The sequence below is a fragment of the Triticum aestivum genome, chromosome 3A (genome assembly GCF_018294505.1).
Source record: "Triticum aestivum cultivar Chinese Spring chromosome 3A, IWGSC CS RefSeq v2.1, whole genome shotgun sequence".
In the NCBI taxonomy this organism is placed as follows: domain Eukaryota; kingdom Viridiplantae; phylum Streptophyta; class Magnoliopsida; order Poales; family Poaceae; genus Triticum; species Triticum aestivum.
The window spans coordinates 540,934,008-540,956,117 of NC_057800.1; positions in this window are offsets into that span (position 1 = coordinate 540,934,008).

Sequence of the window (22,110 nt, forward strand, 5' to 3'; positions counted from 1 at the left end):
GGTTTGAGTATGGGTTATCGTCAAATCAAATCAGAACCAACGATGTTCGTGATGTTTTCTTACTCATGGTTGTTTCCTCGAGCATACACCATTATATCCTTTGGGTCTGACCAATGCTATCATCTTGTTCACATAGTTGTGGGATTCCATTTATATGGAATCATGGATGAATTGTTGTTGAGCCCATCGACAACATCCTTATCCTTTCCATGATTTATGTTGAACATTAAGCTAGTGTTGGAAACTTTGTAAGTGTTGCCCTCGTGTCCTGTTCATGAGGTATATGTTTGGATGAGAGAAGATACTTCCTCTAATTCACGTGCACTTGATGTAAGTTGCCACCGTGAATTCAAGAAAGTTTGTTTTTGCTTCCGCTGGAATCATCCCAAGTCAGTCATGCATGTGCAAAGTATTCTATGGTCTGATAGACTGATCATCTTCATCCCATATGTATTCCCTAGCACACCAAGCCACTGATTGACTTGTTCTAGGTAAAGAAGTCTGATTTAAGTGCACAAGACTTCAATATCCTCGATGATGGTTCCCCACCTGAACTCGGTGGTATTTTATTATAGGACTACTATGTGGTCATGTTGTCTGGGACAACGTGTCCACATGCGAGTAGAAGAACCCGCTCATGTCTTGGAGCTTGCTATCGTAGTTCATCTCCCGAGAATCTCGCAACATCATCTCTTCGATTTGTGTTGCAACTCTTCTTTTCAGACATGTTGAGTCTGAAGTATCCTGTTTCTAACCAGATCTGAATCTCAAGCAGATATGATGGTTGGAACATTCCCACCATTTGCATTTTGTTCCCAGCTTGCACCCCATTGTGCCAATCCTACCATGGGTTGCCCTCTCAGTAATTACTACTCAGGATTATCTTCAAAGTGGGCTTACCATGGGTCCATCCATCTCCAATGATAAGCAAAAATCACTCATTGTGTTGTCTTCAACAAGGTAGTCCACATCATCCATTCTGGTCTGAGTATGTCATTCTTTCTAACTCCTTGAAGTGATCATTTGTGATTGCCTTAGGCTGGTATAGAGAGTTTCAATGATGTCCGTATCAAAAGTAATTCTTTTGCCATTTCAGGGAATGAATCTATGAGTCATCTCCCCTAAGGTGTCCTGTTATGGAATCATGGCAATTTAGTCCTCGCTACGTTGGAACGCATCCACCATCTACTTTAGTGTGGAATTGTTGCCTACCAAATCGAACTTCATCATCTGTTACTATCCATCCCTCTTGATGTATATTTTGTGTTCCAATTCAAGAGATGCCTCAATGTCTCACTCCATGAGTTGATCTTGAGTGCTCGAACTTTGAGGAGATCGTTTTCTGTAGAGTTCCCTTCTGTAGTCATCATGTTGGGTCAAGATCTCGAAGGCAAAGACGTCAAGATCAATATGAAGCAATGGATCATGAAGATTGTGTCAGTTCCGTGCCCCCTCTGTCTTCTTACCTCACGTCTTGAATCTCGAGGCGAGATTCTTGTTTTAGTGGGGGTGAGTTGTCACAGCCCTAGAATTCTGCTTTGTATTTAGTTGCATCAGTGAGTGGCATCCATGCATCATGTTTAAATTCCTTTTCAATGTGAATTGGGGAAAGTGGAAAGCCTCACAGATCATATCTAAAAATGATCAACATTAAAAATTGCTTCAAACAAACCCAAGAAAATGTTCCTGTTAAGCTATAAAAATATTGGGAAGAAGTAAAACTCAAACAAATATTTTTGGAGTCTCAGGGATATTTATTTTGGGCCTTTGAAATTAAATCAATAAGTATTTGACTTTTGGATTATATTCATTTTATATAGAATATATTTCAAAAGGCCCTGAAATTATTTATGTGCCTTTGGAAAAGTCCATAATGGCAACATACCGATATTCAGAAAGTTTTGCCCTGCTTTGATTTACTTTGAATTTGAATCAGTGGCAAAATAATTAAAACAAAACAGAAAAACAGAAAAGAGAAAACCAGAGAGAGATGGAAAACTTACCTGGTCTCACCTGTGCAGCCCACCAGAGAGCTCAGCCATCCGCTGTAGCACTCGGCCCAGCCCACCAGCGCCCTCCCTGACATCTACCTCCTCGAGACAGTAGGACAGGGGAGTGTGCTCGCCGCGCGCCGGCACGCACCAGCCACCTCCTGCTTGCCGCTTGCCTCCCCGACGCCGCTACGAGCGCCACGACACCCCCTAGAGACCCCTCGCTCCTCTCCCTCACTTTCTGCTCTCTCCCTCGCCTTCTAGTCTCTTCCCCGAGCGGAGCTCATCGTCGCCGCTCGTCACCACCGCGGCCTCCGTGCCCCCGCCGACTCACTAGCGTGCCCATCAGCTCCGCCTCATCACCACACGTCGACAAGCCAACGGCCACGACCTCGGGAGCCCCTCATTGCCGGCATCTTCAACGTGATCAAGCTTCGGCACCGACGACCGCCACCGTCGATTCGCTTGCTCCAGCTCCTCCCCGACCCCGCTGTGCTTCTCCACCGAGCCGATGTGAGCTTCTGCTGTGTTTCCCCCCTTTTCCACTCTTCCCTGCGCCCTCTAGCCATCGCCCCGCGAGCATTGAGCTCTGGCCATCGCCATGGCCGGCGAGCCTCGCGCTCCCTAGCTCTTCCGCTCGTCTCCGTAGCACCCGCGTGCTCTCCAGGTCCCTACGAAGCCGTAGAAGCCCTCGTTTGGCCTCCCCGTGCACCCAGCGACGCCTGCCTCATGCCCGTGGCTTCGGCAGCCGCTCGGCTCAACGCCGTCGCCAACTCCGGCGACCGTGCGCCCACTGCTGCCTTCGTTGGATGCGCGGGAGGAAGGGCTGCAGACTGGTGCCCTTCGCGCGTCGAACCGCTGCCGGAGCAGCGTCTCTGGCGAGCCTCCACCACAGTTTTGGTCGCCGCCGGCCAACTCCGGCGAGGTCGACGTGGCGACATCATTAGTTGCTAATGAGCCCACTAATCACCCTCTAGAGCCACTGACATGTAGGCCCAACTGCCTATTTAACCACGAGGTAAAACCCTATTAAATTTTAACTTAAACACAGTGGACAACGCACGTCAGTAGACCCGCTGACGTCACCGTTGACTGGCCCCACCTGTTTGTGAGACAAACTGGCACCGGGTCACTGACCAGTGGGTCCCACTGGTCAGGTTTGACCTGGGCGGCGCCTATTGACCTGCTAAGGTCAGCATGACGTAATGCTGACGCTATAAATCATTTTCTGGATTTAAGTTTATTCAGGAAATTCCAGAAAATGCCCAAAACTTCTAAAAATCATAGAAAATTATCTATAACTCCAATTGAAACAAATTATATATGAAAAATGATCAGAAAAATCCAAAGAATCTGTTTATGGCATTTTCATGCATGTTAGAGAAACTTATATCCTCTGTTTAGGACAATTCAAATAAATGGCATTTAATAAAGCACATATGGAGTTTGAATTTGAACCTAGTGTTCAAACCAACTCCATTTAACTTGTTGCTAGTTGCATTAGGCCAATCAACAGCATATTGCCATGTCACATTCATGCATCATATTGTTGCATTGCATTGATTGTGTCCTTCTCTGTTTGCCGGCAACTGTTCCCTCTCAGTCGACGATGTTTCCGACGACGTGATCGATGGCACCGATGAAGAACTATATTATCTTCAGAAGTGCCAGGCAAGCAAAAACCCCTTGTTCATTCCGATACAATCCCACTCTCTCGCTCCTGCTCTCTTCTACTACATTAGGACAACAACGATTCAACTGTTACATGCTGCGGTAGCTGAACCCCTTTCCTCTGCATGACCTGTCATTGCCACAGTAAATAGATGAAACCCACTAGCACGAGTAGGAGTTGTTTGAGCCCTGATGTGCCTACTCACTCATGCTTGTTTGTCATGCCTGCTACTGCTTAGAGTTGAGTCAGGTCTGATTCATCGGGGATGAATTGGAATGGTGATGAACATGTCCTACTGTGTGTGAGCTAAGTATGTGAACACGATTTGGTAAAGGTAGCGGTGAGAGGCCATGTAGGAGTACATGGTGGGTTGTCTCATTGCAGCCGTCCTCAGGAACTGAGTTCTATGTCTGTGATCCATGAACAGTTACTACCACACATTGGGCTCCGGGCGCTCCAAGCTCTCTCGACTTATTAATCAACTCGATCTCTGTCCAAGAGTTGCAACTAGTTTCTGGTGTTTGTAGGTAGTGTTAGTAGTCTACCAAGTGGCACCCGATACAGGTGGGCTTGGGACAGACTAGGCATAGTGGCACGGTATACCAAGTGGCACCCGGATGGTGGGCTTGGGAACCCTGCACACATCATTTGGGGCCGTGAGCGACACCCCGGCCGGATCTCCTTGTGCATGGAACCCGAATAGGCGATAAACCTGGACTAGAGACTTGTTGGTTAGTCAGGTCGTGGCTGACTCCCTCTCCAGGCTTCCACTTGAAGGTTGCCGAGATACACGATGTGTACATGGTGGTAAGTGGCGAGATCATGTGTGAAGAAGTACACCCCTGCAGGGTTATCATTATCTATTCGAATAGCCGGATTCCTCGGATATGGAAACTTGGACCCCTTGCATAGTTCATAGACAAGTGAAAGTGGATACTCTAAAATGCGCAAGATAAGCGTGAGTGCTATGAATGGCGTTCTCGTAGGGAGACGGGAGCGGATCCATAGTGGTGTATTGATATGGTGAATATGTGGACTTGTGTGCGCCACCTCAAAAGAGTTACTTGTAGTCGTAGTTCAGGATAGCCACCGAGTCAAAGCTGGCTTGCTGCAGTCAAACTCCACCACCCTTTTGTTGATACCGATGCATATGTAGTTAGTTCTGATGTAAGTCTTGCTAGGTACATTTGTACTCACGTTTGCTTATTTTATGTTTTTGCAGAGAGACTTCAGTCTCGCTAGTAGTTCTGTGTGGACTTCGACGTTTAGCTTGATACCTCAGCTATGATCTTGTGCCCTCGGCAAGATCTGGTAGATAGTCAGGCTTCTCAGCCTTCTTCATTTGTAGTTGTCTGTACTCAGACAAGTTAAGCTTCCGCATGTGCTTGTTGCTTGTATGCTCTGTATGTTGGGTCATGAGACCCATGTTTGTTTTATCTCGCTCCTCGGAGCCTAATGAATAATACTCTGAGTCGTAGAGTCTTGTTGTGATGCCATGTTGTATTGCACATATTGAGCATATTGTGTGTATGATTGAAATGCTTGGTATGTGTGGGATCCGACAACCTAGTTGTTTATCCTTGGTAGCCTCTCTTATGGGGAAATGTAGTCTTGTGCTTCCATGAGCCATAGTAGTCCGCTACAGCCTGGTTCACCGGAGTCCTGCTAGCCCAGCACTACTGCTCCAGAACACTTGACTGGCCGGCATATGATTCACTTCGTTCCTGTGTCCGTCCCTTCGGGGAAATGTCACGCGGTGACATCCGGAGTCCTGCCTAGCCTGCTACTGCCCGGGTTCCCGGAGTCCTGTTAGCCCAGTGCTACAACCCGGATTCACACGCTGCTGACCGACATGCTCGATGTTGATTCATGTATGCATGTCTCCGTAAGTTAGTGCCACTTTGGGTTCACGACTAGTCATGTCGGCCGGGTTCTCTGTCATATGGATGCTAGCGACACTATCATATACGTGAGCCAAAAGGCGCAAACGGTCCCTGGCCATGGTAAGGCGACACCCGTGGGAATACCATGCGTGAGGCCACAAAGTGATATGAGGTGTTACAGGCTAGATCGGTGTGACTTAGAATCGGGGTCCTAACATTATGGTTTATTTTCTTTTATTTCTGTTTGACAGTTTCTTGATGGACGCTGGAGCACTGGCCGAAGTGATGTCTATGGCTCCGACCAAAACCGTCGAGGCTCATGGTACGAAGAAGCGCAAGCACCCCGCCGAGACTACCGCAGACAAGCTCAAAGCCATAGCCCTGTCCAAGCCCCCTCTCCGAAATCCCTCATTAAGCAAGTCCAGGTAATATCTCTTCTTGACGATCTTTTTCTCGATCTTGATCGTGTTTTTCATCTAACACGCAGTACTAGTACTAGTAGTACAACTTTCTGGGTGATCTTGCATGTGATTTTTGTGTGCCAAATGACGGTTCTAAATTCCTCTTTTGACCAAAACATGCGAGAGGTTGACACTGATTTCTTATAGATTACTTTCAACTACTCCCTCTGTCCCAAATTTCTTGTCTTAGATTTGTCTAGATACGAATGTATCTAATACTAAAATGTGACTTGATACATCTGTATCTAGACAAATCTAAGACAAGAATTTTGGGACGGCGGGAGTACTTTATAAACATCAATGCTACCTTTTAAGAGGGTATATTTGCCTCAGTAACTTGTGTTATGGATTTTGCATGTAATCCCTCTGCTCTCATGCCTTTGAAGACATGTTCTAATGTCTTTGTTCACTCATTTCTGTGCGTATATATAGTCATATATGGAGTATAATATCGAAAATCATATTATATTTCTGAAGGGAGGTAGTAATAAAATATGGTTTCTGTTTGAATTAGAACCAGGTCCGCGGTGGAGATGAAGTTCTCAAAGTCATGTCGTGTGAACTGGAAGACCTGATGATGAGTTCTACTGCTGAACTATCCAGCTGTTGTGTCCTTGTCGCCACGTGACTAGTGTTTTCATGTAGCATTGTTGTCAGGCATGTTCTCGAGGATGTACTTAACCACAACAATTTCCTGGTTGTGCCTTCAATTACGAAGGGTGTGGTTCTTGTAAAGCTTCCCAACAAATCTGATGTGGCATGTCTTCATCATCATGTTTATGAGTGGAAAGACCACTCTGATAGGTTCTCCAAGGTTGACAAGATGGTGATGGTGCGTGTAGACATCTCACACGAAGTCCATGGCCTAGTCAGTTATGCGGGGTTCATCCCGTAGGTTGGTGGCAAGAAATAGTCTACAGAGTTTAGTTAGTGCAACTTTGCTTCTCTGTAGTAAGTACTATTGTTCAGTACTTGATTTGTGTTTGTGAACCCTGTATTGTTTATTAGTACTGCCGCTTTTGGTGTGTGGTCAGTCCTGAGAACTGTCTATGTTAATGTCTGTCCACTCAATTCAGTCTGTATATTTTGAAGTATCCAGATCATAATTTTTGTGGGGATGGTTTATCAATTATGGTTACACTCCAATATCTGTATGCATTGCAGGGTTTATCGCACCCACCAGGATTTCCAGTCCCATGGATGTTCAGTCCATACGATTTGTGTCACGACCTTTGGACTGTCCTGCTTGTGTGAGTAGGCAGGGCCCCTGCATGCGACGCGTAGTTGGACGATCAATCTTCTGTTTAGTACTTCAACATAGTGATTTCCTGGTAAGGATTCACTCGTGTCACATCAAGTAAATCTTATTGATTTACTGTCTAAATCTTATTAATTTAATGTCATGTTTTCTTTCTTTTCCTACAATTTTACGATGCAGGTTTTGCCATGTGACATTCATCACAGAATAAACCGTTTGGTTTGCTCTACGATGGCTATTTTTGCAGGTTTAACTTATGTCGTGTCAGTAACGAAGGCACTGTCCATCACTTATATTACTGGAAAAAATTGGATCAGTCTGTTGTCTGAGTACAAGATGAATCCCTATGATGAACTGCAGTTTGGTTTAACAAAAACACCACAAGTAGTCCTTCTAGCGTTTAAAAGAAATGAAGAAAAAAATTGGATCACGGTCACGGATCCTAGTCAAGTTAGAAAGCTGATCATAGCAGACTAGACACGATTGCCGCTGTCTCGCACAGATCGAGCACCGGCAGTTGCTCTAGCACTGACAGTGGCAGCAGCTCAGTCTGATCCAGCTGAGGATTGGGCACCGACCGCGTCAGCGGATCAGTCTGATCTACCGGAGGATCGGGCATCGACACCGGCACCAGCTCTACAAGGAGCACCATCTCCGGCAGCAGCAGCGGCTTCGGCACCCGCACCAACACTTGCACTTGCATCTGTTCCATCCCGTGCAGTTGCACCGGCAACAGACTGGGCTGCAGTTCGCACTTCATATACCAAAGTCCTTACAAAAACCGCCATGTCCACCATCTTGGTAAGCATTGGCCGCCCAAGTGCTTCGTTCTTTTTTCTTTCCATGTTGTTTCACATGATTCACTGTGTTGATCTAACTGTTTGGGTATGTCTTCTTGTTTGCAAACAGAGAATTCCTAGACCAACGAGGGAGTCGTTCAACAATCCGGGTGACCGCGGCCAAGTTTCTCTTACCATGCGCAGCCTTGGTGTGAATGAACCTGCTCAATATACCGTAAGTACAAAGGATGGTCGCATGATGATTGATGCTAAAGGATGGTCAAGGTTCAAATCTAAATCATATCTTATGGTAGGGGATGATGTCAAAATCGAACTTTCTCGGCAAGGAGAGCTGGTCCAAATCAACTTTGAAATTAGCAGCACGCAACTGCCGAACTGATCTATCCTCCGAGAGATTTTGATGTAATAATCTGGCATGGTGAAACAAGTGTCCTGTGTGTATAAGTAGTACGACAGTATTATTCATCACATGGTATATCGTTGATAGAATTGCAACTCTGATTGCTGGTTAGGAACTGTCGTTCGATTTCATTCCAACAGCTACCGTGCTTTATTCAATTTTGTGTATTCGCCTTGCGACAGCATCTAAAACCAGCGCCATACCGATCGCTTGCAATATGAAAAGTGATGAGGTAGAACACATGGGCCCCCAAACATGCAGGGTTGGCCTGCGGCCCAAAGTCCAGAACCGTGAGCCTATCCGAGTATTATATTCTCAGCTGAACCCCCATAAAAAAAGCTGAACCCCCATAATGCTCGTGCGTTGCAGAGGGGGTATATTTCTCGGCAAGGTGAGCCTGTGATATAAAAGATTTGTATATTTCTTTACAGAGGGAGTATCTCTCTGTCAAAATATATATTTATGTGTAACTAGTTACTCCTGTCTTTCTATTTCCTTTCGCTGATACGTGGGGCAACCGGCAACGGGGTCCACGTGCCATATGCACAAATTAGAGTGCACAACTTCACGGTAGACACACCCCGGTCATAGCGCCGCAGTAATGCCCAATGAGTCGTCAAATCACAACCCCCCTTTCCAGCTTTAGCAGTAAGCTGGACGGATGAAGCGACAATATTTCACTGGGCCTGAATCCCCTTCTCCCTCGTCTGCTTGTTCAGAGAAAACCCCCTCTCGGCGATTGCATAGGGTTTTCTCATGGAGAACCAGGTACGAATTCTTCATCCATCCCTGATAAACCCAAGTCCCTTGGTCGCAGGTAATCCTAGGATGGCATCCACCGCCATTGATGCATTTTTCTTCCTACTGAATCTAGTGTGTTTCATTTGCAGTGCCCAAAGTGCGAGTACCCTACAGGTTTTTGCGCCCTCGGTGAGACGCCACACTTATTCCTTCTCATCCTAACACAGCATTTTGAAACACGCACAGTATGTTCCTAGAATCCTCTTTTCTATCCGGGAGGGTGGGATTTTTTTGAACATGCTGTGTTCTCATATTATTTTTCCTGCAGTGTATTATTTGCTCTGCCAGAACACATGTACTCAAGATGCTCGGCCTTGCCATAACTGAATACACTAGTTTAATGATCACAGTGAAGACAAGCCATGGATATAAGTTCCGAGTTGGGTTCATGAACCAAGAAGATCGCTGTTTTTTTATGGCCGAACTTGGATAAACTTTCTCAAGTGTTACAGACTGAAAGTTGGCGCATGAATGTTGATGGAAATAGCATAACCTGGTCTCATCTTCACTGTGATCTTCCACCCCGACGTCGTTCCAATTGTTCATCCATGTTAGTTTTGTATCTGGTTCTTGCTTGTTGCCTCGATTACTTCTTAATCCACCTATTCTGTCTAATTAATCACAATTTAACTTTAGAAGTATCAACGAATCTCTCACGAAGATGCTACTTCTAACTAATATTTTCTTATAATTGGTGGCACGTGTAGGTTTTTTCAGAGTTAAGCAGTCTACTCGTTTGTTACTTTGTAATAACTCGGTTGTTACTAATGGCACTGAAGTTGACTGGATCGACATCCACAAGTTCCTACACTTTATTGATCGTCTTGAGGTCCTTGTGGGGCGTTTCAATGGTGGAAGGCCACATGGGATATGTGTGCCACTGCTGCACTCGTTGAACAGGTCCAACTGTGTCGAGAAACTTATGGTATGAGCTGTTTTCTGTTATATATGTTGTTCATAAACTATTGCTTATACATAGTTTTACAGCTGTGATCTTCTTGAAACAGGAACTGCCGAGTTCTATTGTTCCTATACAGATGCCTGACCATGGTCGGGTCAGACTTGCGCTTGGTCACAACATGATGTATATGTCGACCTACTCAATTCCCCTTGGAGGTGAAAAGATACTTATTCATGGGTGGTCTCAAATAATGAAGGCCCGTCCATCTTGGAGAATAGGACAGAAGATTATGTTCATGCTTTTCCATGGCTCTAAAGCGAATATCCTATTTATTGACCACGTTGCGAGATGAAGCCGCTTTCAGAAGGTTGTGGATGCGTGGGGTGGCACCTGGGCCTTATCCTAGGGCTTGGCGGCCTCACCCTTGGTTAACTGTAGGCAAAGTAGCACTGTTCAAGGCATGCTTTGTACAGTTGAACCTGTATAAGTACTCATATTGCTTTCAGCTTTGGTTGTTAAGTGCCCCTGCTGGTTTCAGTTAAGGTTGTTAAGTACTCCTGCTGCTTTTACAGTCTGTCGTGTTTCTTCAGTCATGTCTTCATCCAGCCGCCAAAACCAAACCAGCGCCGGCGGGGCCGCCTGCTTCCGCCTCCCACGGCTGGCTGCACCTCAGCGCACGCATCGCCGCCCCACCGTCTCCTAAATCGTTAACGCCGACGTCCTCTGCGCGCTTTGGTGCGCTCGCCGCGGTGCCGCCCTCTCGCGTTGTCAACATGGTCAACAAACAACAGGAATCGGCAGAAGTACGTGGAGAGAATGATAGTAGGGGCCCACCACGTCAGCGTATGGAAAAATAAAATGCTTCCTCCTAGTGTTTTCCTGACATCTGGGACCCACGACATTGTGAGCGTATTGTTGAGACGGAGCAGCACAAGATCGGCTGGCACCTGGGACGTAGCTACTCGAGCAATATCTTTTTTGTTTGGTATTGTTGAGATGGAGCAGGGTTTGAACTGGGTTGTGGCCCGTCTAGCCCAGGCTTATATTTTATGTTCACCATGTGACCAGCTCAGCTATTTTTCCTTTGTGAAAATGAGCCCAGTTTATTTTTTCTGAAGAATACTCAATCCAGGCCTACTTATTTTTCTACGCCTGATGGGCTGCAACTCTTTCAAGACGCGTGCAAATCTTGAAAGTAATATGAAATGGGTTGTAAATATAAAAACATATGAAAAATTGGCAATTACTTTATAATTTCTGAATTTTATCACATTTTCATATTCCTATTTCACTGGGCATTAACCTAATTTAAATATATCTTCAAAGTACTTTAAATCTGGCTGGACATTTCGGTATTAAAAATAGTTTGGAACCCACAGAAATATGCGAAATTGACCCTGGCCAACCAAAAAAACGACTGCAATAAATTGCATAAGAAGTTTCCATGAGCTATATATAAATTATTATATATAGCCCTGGTGCGCTCGGCGCGGCGTGGTCAACATGGTCAAGGAACGGCTTCCATCGGACGTGGACTATACGTGGAGAGGCTGACAGCTGGGTCCACGGCCGCAGCAAGGAAGTGCCTCCTTATTACGTGCAAAATAATTATTCCTCCACCTGACAGCAGGGACCCACTGGACGGGCCACTAGTATTTTGCAAAAAAAATCATTTCCCCTTGACTGCTGGGACCCACCGGACGGGCCACCGTATTTCGTAAAAAAATGTTCCCCCCGCTGTCAGCTCGGACCCACCAGAAGTGCCTCCTTATTACGCACAAAAAAATGAATACTCCCCCGGCTAGCTGGGACCCACCTTGGTGGGAGGCTAACTTGTGGGCCTACTAAGTTGACGGGGATGAAGGGCTTTGTCAACTTAGTCAATATGAACGATTCTAGCTCCATTGACCGTACAATGTCCATCCAACGGCCGTAGTGCTTCTTCAACCTCTGGTCTTCTTGCTCCAGCCACCCAAAGTAGCGCCGGTCGTGCCGCATGCTCCTGACTCCCGTGGCTGGCTATGCTGCCGCGGAGGCCTCGCCGCCCCCTACTATTCCCACCGCTGGCCAGGCCCTGCGGCGACGGCAGCCTCACACCGCAGCCGAACCAGTGAACCCTCGTACTCCTCTCCGCGCGCGGGGGGGCTTCCACTGTCGCGTCTTCCCCGGCTCCTCCTCGTCCCCTTCCTAGGCCTCTCCGTCGTCCACCGCCTTGGTGCTCTCGGTGTGGCGTGGTCAACATGGTCAAGGAACGACTTCCATCGGACGTGGACTATACGTGGAGAGGCTGACAGCTGGGTCCACGGCGGCAGCAAGGAAGTGCCTCCTTATTACGCAGAAAATAATGATTCCTCCACCTGACAGCAGGGACCCACCGGACGGGCCACCATATTTCGCGAAAAAAACATTTCCCCCTAACTGCTGGGACCCACTAGCTACACCTTCGCACGCAAGGAAGTGCGTCCGGGCAAAAAAACGATTCGCCCCCCTGATTGCTGGGACCCACCAGCTACATCTTCGCATGCAAGGAAGTGCGTCCGGGCAAAAAAACCAAAACGATTCGCCCCCCTGACTTCTGGGACCCACCAGCCCCTCGACTGCTGGGACCCACCAGCTACATCTTCGCACGCAAGGAAGTGCGTCCAAGCAAAAAAAAAACGATTCGCCCCCTGACTACTGGGACCCACCAGCTACATCTTCGCAGGCAAGGAAGTGCCTGACAGTCGGGACCCACCTGGTCGAAGCGTACGTAGCGTTGACATTCTGGTCGTGAACGTGTACGTACATACTGGTCGATGTAGAGGCGTGCACGTGTCGTAGTAGAGGCGCGCACGTGTCGTAGTAGAGGCGCGCACGTAGCATCTACACGTATGTACAGCGGCCAGGGTGCAAGAAAGAAAATACGGCCACGTATGTGTACATACGGGCGGGGTCTCGAACGCCTACTCGCGCATACGTACGGCGATGGCTCGTGTACATGGCTAGATCGGAACGAAGAAACATCGTCGTCGTCGTGTTCATGGGTCGGAACGGAATGCGTGGTCGTGTTCATCGGGAGGGCTTGGATGGAAGAGGTGATGGAAACGAGGCCTGGCGTACCACACAACAGAGGAAACGGACCTCCTACGGTCGAAACGGGGGTCCTGTTGATCGGGAGAGGTGTGGCGTACCGCAAAACGGAGGAAACGGACCTCCTACGGTCGAAACGGGGGCCATGTTGATCGGGAGGGGTGTGGCGTACCGCAAAACGGAGGAAACGGACCTCCTACGATCGAAACGGGGGTCCTGTTGATCGGGAGGGGTGTGGCGTACCGCAAAACGGAGGAAACGAACTTGTGTTGGAGCGCTACGGTCGAAACGGGGGTCATGTTCATTGGGAGGGGTGTGGCGTACCACAAAATGGGACTCCACGGGATACTGTTCATCTCCACCGTCGACCCCCTCCAGCCTCCACGAGCTACTGTTCATCCACCGTCGACCTCCTCCAGCCTCCACGGGCTCCTGTTCATCCAGCCTCCACCGCGTGCTACTCCATCGGCTACTGTTCAACCACCCCTCCACCATCTACTGTTCATCCAGCCCTCCACACCACGGGGTCCTGTTCAACCACCCCTCCACGGGCACCCCTCCACCGTCTACTGTTCATGCTGCCCTCCACACCACGGGGTCATGTTCATCCACCCCTCCACGGGCATCCCTCCACCGTCTACTGTTCATCCAGCCCTCCACCACGCCACGGGGTCCTGTTCATCCAGAGGCAACGCCACCGCTCACTGTTCATCCAACCCCCCCCCCCCCCGGAACGCTCACTGTTCATCCCATCGATCGGCTTCAGTTAGCAGCAGTAGCCAAGGAATCGCTCGATCGGGTTCAGTTAACAGCCATTGATCAATCGCTCGGGTTCAGTAACGCGTAGCCTGTAGTGCAATCGCTCGGGTTCAGTTAGAGCCCAACGCCTCGCTCGGGTTCAGTTAGAGCCAACACCTTGCACACACGCGCGTACGTGTACGAGAGAAACACGCATCGCTCGGCCCCCGACCTCCCACCGTAACCGGGAACTCCCCAAAATTTTCCTTCCCCTCGCTTCTACCTTGGTTTTTTCCGTCATGGATGGCCCAAAGAATGATCTTTGGTATGTTGTGGAAAATGGTGTTACCTCAGTCATACCTTCTCTGAATGCTGCTGATGTGAAGAGATTCAAGCAACTCGACTCTCAAGCGAAGAATATCATATGTGGCCATCTGAGCAAAGGACAGTATGGCAGAGTGAGTGCTTTGGAGACAGCGAAGCTTATCTGGGACAGGTTGTCCAAAGTGAATGAAGGAGTCTCAACTCAGCGTGACTCTCGAGTTGATGTTCTTCACAATCTCTTCAACCGCTTCAAAAGACTCGACAATGAAAATGTTCAACAAACCTTCGATCGCCTCACTGACATCTCAAATGAGCTTCAAGCACTTGGTGCCACTGACATCACCGACCATGAGGTGGTGAAGAAATTGCTGAGATCGCTTGATTCCTCATTTGACACTCTAGCATTGATGATACAAGAACGTGCTGATTACAAGTCACTTGATCTCGCTCATATTCTCGAAAGGCTAAATACTCATGAGTTCCAACTTGCTGAAAAGAGAGATCTCTATGGTTCAAGCTATGGCAGAACACGTGCACTGAAGGCCAAGGCAGTATCTGAGTCCAAAGATGAAGACTCTGGTAGCAGCCTTGGTGATCCTGAAGAACTAAGCCATGATCTGGCTCTGCTTGTGAAGAAGTTCCAAAAGTTCTCAAGACATGGTCGCCTTGGAAGACCCTCAAGGAGCAGTGATTCCTCATCCAGTGACTACAAGAGGAGGCTCTGCCACAAATGCAAGAAGCCTGGACATTACATTCAAGATTGTCCTTAATGGGAAAAGGAATCAAAGAAGAAGAAATACAAGGATTACAGTTCTTATGATGTGAAGAAAAAGAAGAGCAGCTCCAAGAAGGCCAGGGCATTCATTGGCAAGGAAATGGACTCTGAGGCTGAATCTGAAGAAAATGAGGAAGAGGAGTCATCTGAGGAGTCCGAATCCGGAGTGGCGAGCCTAGCTCTCGCTACTGCATTCGTCAGCAAGTCTATCTTCAACACTGAAGAAAATGACCTCACCAACAAAGCTGATGAAGGGGATGATGACTACGCTCCCACCTATTGCTTCATGGCAAAGGGTGCCAAGATACTCAAATATACCTCATCTGAATCAAGTGAGAATGAATCTGATGAAAACCTTAAGCCTAGATATTCTAAACTTGCTAAGATTGTTGTAAAACAACAAAGGGCTTTAGAAAAGGTTCAAAACATGTTAGACAAAAGTGATGATATGTTGGGTGAAGAAATGGATCGCAGTAAAGCCTTGACTAAAAATCTTCAAAGATTTGAGACTAGGTTTGACAATCTTCAAAGTCATCATAACACTCTCTTATCCGATCATGAGAAGCTTTCTTATAAATTTCTTCAAAGAAAGCAAGCTCTTGAAAAGCTAAGAGTGAGTTATGAAGATCTTCAGAAGGAGCGCGATTCATTACTTGCTCAACATATCAGCGCTTCTCAGGAAGAATTTGTTCCTCCATGTTCGAAATGCATTGAACATGAAACTGCTAATTCTTCACCTGAATGTTCAAATGCTGCTGATGTTTCAAATTCTTCACATGCCTCTGCTATCACTAATTCCTCATATGAGGACATTGCTAGTATCACTGACGATGCAGGGCTGAAGGAATTGTACATAACAGGCATGTACAAAAGCCTCAAAGGGCATCAGACTCTTTGTGATGTGCTTAAAAAGCAGATCCTCAAGAGGAACCCTAGGAAAGAGGGTATTGCCTTTGAGAGGAAACTCAACGCTGATGGTACATATTGGAAGCCTGAGCAGTACCCCAAAACTACATGGGTTGCTGCAAAGGGACCTCCAGTTGATCCATCTAACCTATCTGGATATGCATGTGAATCTCCTCATTCTGATGATGAGTCATTTGACTCCAACTACAAACTATGCAAAAATCAGAATGGTGAGGTATTTGCTAGATATGTTGGCACTAACTACAGGAACGGTCCCCCTATGAAGAAAACCTGGGTTCCCAAAAGATGCCTTGAAAATCTTTAGGTGAATGTCATCATGATGCCACCTGTGAAGAATAGGAACCCCAGATCAAATTCTTCATATGGACCAAATTCTTCATATGGATCCAAGTCCTCATACGGACTAAACTCCTCACATGGATCAAATTCCTCAAAAGGATCAAAGTCCTCATATGAACATCATCGTGCTAACCCATCTGTTTCGCAGGGAAGATCTAAGGATTATGGATATGTGCATTATTCTTCAAATTATTATGTCCATAAGTCCTCGAAGAATTTCTCTGCTTACTCTTATGCTTATTCTAACCCCTCTTATGTGAAATGAAATGGACTGGCTTCTATGCCATCCTTCTCGTATGGAGCTCGCAGAATGATGAACTCTTTGCCACCCCTTCAGTTGTGGGTGGTGAAGAAAAAGAACTAATCTCTTCTGCAGGGTCAGGTCTCCAGACGTACGTAATCGTTTGAAGAATTTGCTGGAGACCTGAGCATGTCTGATAGGACGCAGGCTAATCATGAAGAAATGAACTTTCATTTCTCACGTCCTCATATTGCTTTATCTGTTCTCTTGCTTGATGAAATTGATCTGATGAATTGATGTCATATTCTTCACTGATGAAGTATATGAGTTTGTAAGCTGCACTAATTCATCTGCAGGATGATCAACTCAAAGCCACTGAGTGGGTCCTCGATAGTGGATGTACAAACCACATGACTGGTGACAAGAATCTATTGATGGATGCTCCATTATCTCCATCGCATCTAAAGCATATCATCTTTGCTGACAAAGGCAAAAGTCAGGTATTGGGTCTATGTAAGGTTGCGATCACAAAGGATCGACACATGGACAAAGTCATGCTTGTTGAGTCCTTAGGATACAACCTTATGTCTGTCTCAATGCTTTGTGATCTTGATATGGTTGTTGTCTTTGGCAAGTACCGTTGTGTTGTGGTTATGGAAGATGACAATTCCAAAGTCTTCGAAGGATTTAGGAGAGGAGACCTGTATATTGTTGATTTCTCTACAGGACCACAACCAGCCGGGTGTCTACTTGCAAAAGCTTCAGAAGGCTGGCTCTGGCATCGATGACTTGGTCATGCAGGCATGAGGAATTTGCACACGCTTGCGAAGAAGAAGCATGTCATTCGCATCGAGAATGTCAAATTCCTCAAAGATCACCTATGAGGAGCCTGTGAAGCTGGGAAGATGACAAAGGCCAAGCATCCATCAAAGACTATCATGACCACTACTCGCCCATTTGAATTGCTTCACATGGATCTCTTCGTTCCTAATCATTATTTTGCTATTTCAAATGAAGCATCTCAATATGGCTTTGTTATTGTTGATGACTACTCTCGTTATACATGGGTACACCTTGTTACTTACAAACATGAAGTGCAAGAGGTCTTCAAATGATTTTCCTCGAGGGCTTCAACCAACTTTGGTGTGAAGATCAAGCACATCAGAAGTGACAATGGCACTGAGTTCAAGAATTCTGGTCTCGATGACTATCTTGATGAACTTGGTATTACTCATGAGTTATCTGCTCCTTATACTCCTCAGCAGAACGGCGTCGTGGAGCACAAGAACAGGACTCTTGCTGAGATGGCTCGCACTATGCTTGATGAATACAAAATGCCTCGTCGTTTCTGGACTGAGGCAATTGATACTGCGTGCCACATCATCAACAGAGTATATCTTCACAAATTCTTCAAGAAGACTGCCTATGAACTCCTCACTGATAAGAAACCGAATGTAAGTTATTTCGAAGTCTTCGGTGCTAAATGTTGGATTTGAGATCCGCATCACAACTCAAAATTTGCACCGAAAGCACATGAAGGTTTTATGCTTGGTTACGGAAAGGACTCGCACACCTACAGAGTCTTCAACAACGTTCTTCACAAGGTTGTTGAAACTTTAGATGTGCGGTTCGATGAAACTAATGGCTCGCAAAGAGAGCACCTACCTACTGTGATAGATGAACCAGCGCCTGAGGAAACTATCAAATTCAAGGCTACTGAGGATGTCATTCCTACTGAAGAATCTGCTGAAGAATTCATTCCAGAACATGAAGAACGTTGAGCTAATGCACCTGAAGAAAATGCTGAAGAAAATGGTGCTGAAGAAAACGCTGATCAAATTCTTCAACGGCAACCAGCTCATCCTCGTATTGCAAAAGAAGTGCAAGTTGAAAAGATCATCAATGACATCAAAGCGCCAGGTCCTCTCACACGCTCAAAAGCTTCATATTTGTCTAACTTTTGTGGGCACTATGCTTTTGTCTCTATTACAGAGCCCACTAAGGTAGATGAAGCATTTCTGGAGCCTGAGTGGATTCAGGCCATGCAAGAATAATTACATCACTTCGAGCTCAACAATGTCTGGGAACTGGTCAAATGTCCAGATCCTCGCAAGCACAATATCATCGGCACAAAGTGGATCTACCGCAACAAGCAAGATGAAAATGGCCTTGTGGTGAGGAATAAGGCACGGCTTGTAGCTCAAGGCTACACACAGGTTGAAGGAATTGATTTCGATGAAACTTTTGCACCTGTTGCTAGACTTGAGGCTATTCGCATATTACAAGCTTATGCTAACCATCATGATATCACTTTATATCAAATGGATGTGAAAAGTGCATTCATCAATGGTAAGCTTGTGGAAGAAGTATATGTTGCTCAACCCCTAGGTTTTGAAGATCCAAAGAATCCTGACAAAGTCTTCAGACTCAACAAGGCCCTCTATGGCCTCAAGCAGGCCCCACGGGCGTGGTATGATACCTTGAAGGAATTCCTCATGACGAAAGGCTTCAAACCCGGTTCACTCGACCCTACACTTTTCACTAAATCTTATGATGGTGAATTGTCGGTGTGCTAAATATATGTTGATGATATTATCTTTGGCTGTACTGACCAACGTTATAGTGATGAATTTGCCTATATGATGAGTGAAGAATATCAAATGTCTATGATGGGAGAGCTGAAATTCTTCTTAGGACTTCAAATTCGTCAACAACGCAATGGCATATTCATATCTCAGGAGAAATACCTCAAGGATGTACTGAGGAAATTCGGCATGAAAGATTGCAAAGGCGTCAAAATTCCTATGCCCACCAATGGCCATCTGTGCACTGATGAAAATGGTATTGACTTCGATCATAAGGTATACCGCTCCATGATTGGCTCTTTATTGTACTTATGTGCATCTAGGCCAGATATAATGCTTAGTGTTTGCATGTGTGCCCGATTTCAAGCTACACCGAAGGAATCACACCATAAGGTTGTGAAGCATATTCTTCGATATCTAGCTCACACACCGACACTTGGGTTATGGTACCCCAAGGGCTCGGCTTTTGATCTCATTGGATATTCTGACTCTGACTATGCTGGTGATCGTGTGGACCGCAAGTCAACATCTGGTACATGTCATTTCCTCGGACGATCTTTGGTCTGTTGGTCCTCGAAGAAACAGAACTGTGTATCACTATCTACTGCTGAAGCTGAGTATATTGCCGTTGGTTCTTGTTGTGCCCAATTGCTATGGATGAAGCAAACTCTCAAGGACTACGGTGTCAACATGAAGAATGTGCCTATCTACTGTGACAATGAGAGTGCCATCAAGATTGCTCACAACCCAGTTCAGCACTCGAAGACAAAGCACATTCAGATTCGTCATCATTTTCTTCGTGATCATGTGTTGAAGGGCGACATTTCTATTGAGCATGTGAAGACTGAAGAACAGCTAGCCGATATCTTCACAAAGCCCTTGGATGAGAAGAGATTTAGCAAGTTGTGGTGTGAGCTAAATATCCTAGAATCTTCGAATGTTCTTTGAAAAGGACACTCATCCTAACACTTATGCAAAATTGATGACTTAGATGTGCAATACATGAAGAAACATTTTTCTTCAATTCAATGAAGAACAACACTCTTAGTGTGAAGAAATTTGATTCTCAGAACCCTACGATAATTGTACGTGGTGTCTGAAATCATCATTCTTATACGTGGGTCACGCCACCACCAAAAGTTGAAATTCCTCAATTATTCATATTCTTCAACTTTGCATTGTCTTCACTGCTTCCGTCATTTTTCTTCATTGACTATATATATATATGTATATATATATATATATATATATATATATATATATGTATATATAAGTCTATGTCCTCTACAACATTCACTTATTGCTAATTCTTCAAGTTGGTTTTTCTGCTAAGTGAATGTGATCGGACCCTTCCCCCTCTATGCTATACTCAACCCAATCTATTCACAAATTCTTCATGTGCGTTCTATTTGAAACTCATTCAAAATCTTCACTGTGTCCTTGTCAGCTGAAGAAATTGTGAACAAAACTTTAAAACCTATCTTATCCAAATTTTTGGCTTTGCCGCTCAAATCGTTCTGCATCCCACAATACACTTATCCATTCATACATGATCTCCACCTCTCAGTACGTGGGTGACACATGTCAAGCGAATGAGAAGGGTCAGGGCACGTTCGTCCAATTTCTTCAGGCGAGCAGTTTTTCACCGTGGCTATAAATACCCCTCCTTCCCTTCCTCACTTCTTTTACTGCGCTCGACCTCTCTCCAGCTCGAGCTTCTCAAACCCTAGCGACGCCGCTACTTCATCGCCACCGGTGAGGAAGGGCTTCACTACCTCGACCTTGTCGCCGATGTACTCGCGCCGACCACGGAAATCTTCACTCCGCCGCCGCCGTAGTCGTCTTCCTCCACCGAGTTAGGGCGTGGAAGATCTACACAGACGAACTTCATCTCTACACCTCACTGTTCGTCGTGTTCTTCGTCCAGGGTAATTAAAAGTTACTTTTACTGCCCTCGTTGATTCAAATGATTATCTTTAAAATCTTCAGAGGTGTTTTTCTTCATAGCGTCACACACTAAACACCTCACAAGTCATCTGTTCTTGATTCGTTTCTCTAAGCATCATTTTTCTTCAAGATTTCTCAATTATGTGGATCTTCGATCTATACAACTCTGGAACCTAAGACAAATAACACTTAGTGAAATTCTTCAAGACTCATCTGGTCAAATTCCTCAAACTTGTTCTTTTTGAAAAACCCTCTGAGAACACATATGACCTCTCCAAATTCCTCGCAACTATACTTTGTTCACAGGTACACATGTCAGCTACTGAATCACTAGGTTCTCATCAATTTAACTCATTTGCAGCGTTCCTCGAAGAAAAGTTGCATACTTCTTCAGAGAATTCAATTGTCCAAATTCCTCAACTGAAGAAAATGGCTGATGGTAAGGAGCCACAGAAGGGAGGAAAGAGGCCTAAGGTCTATGCAGCGTTTGAGATCCCTGATGAAATATATGCTGAGTACTGCACACCTACTAAGGAAACCAAGAATGAGCGCAAAGTGCGCATTCAGAAGATAGAGAGGAGATGGGCTAGAGAGTGGAGGGAGTACAGATATGTCACTTCCAAGTATATGAAGAAATTCGCACTCAATCCTCCATGCCCAAGACCTCCCTTGGCACCTAGCCAAATAGCTGATCCCACTAGCCTCAAGCGCGGTGAGGACTATCCCGACGAATGGGCCAAGCGCCAAGCCAAGTTGGCTAAGCAAGCCAAAGAAGCAGTGAGGAAATTCAATGAAGACTCTGCTGCTGCCACTGCTGAGGCCTTTGCTATCAAGCCAAAGAAGGCTATGTCAAAGAAGCCTGCGCGCAAGCCAAGTGCTTCACCAACAATTCCCTCAAGGCCAAGTTCCTCAGCAATGCCCTCACGGCCAGAATCCTCAAAGCCCTCACGGCCAATTCCTCATGCTGCTCCTGTTCCTCCAAAGTCCTCAGCTCCTCC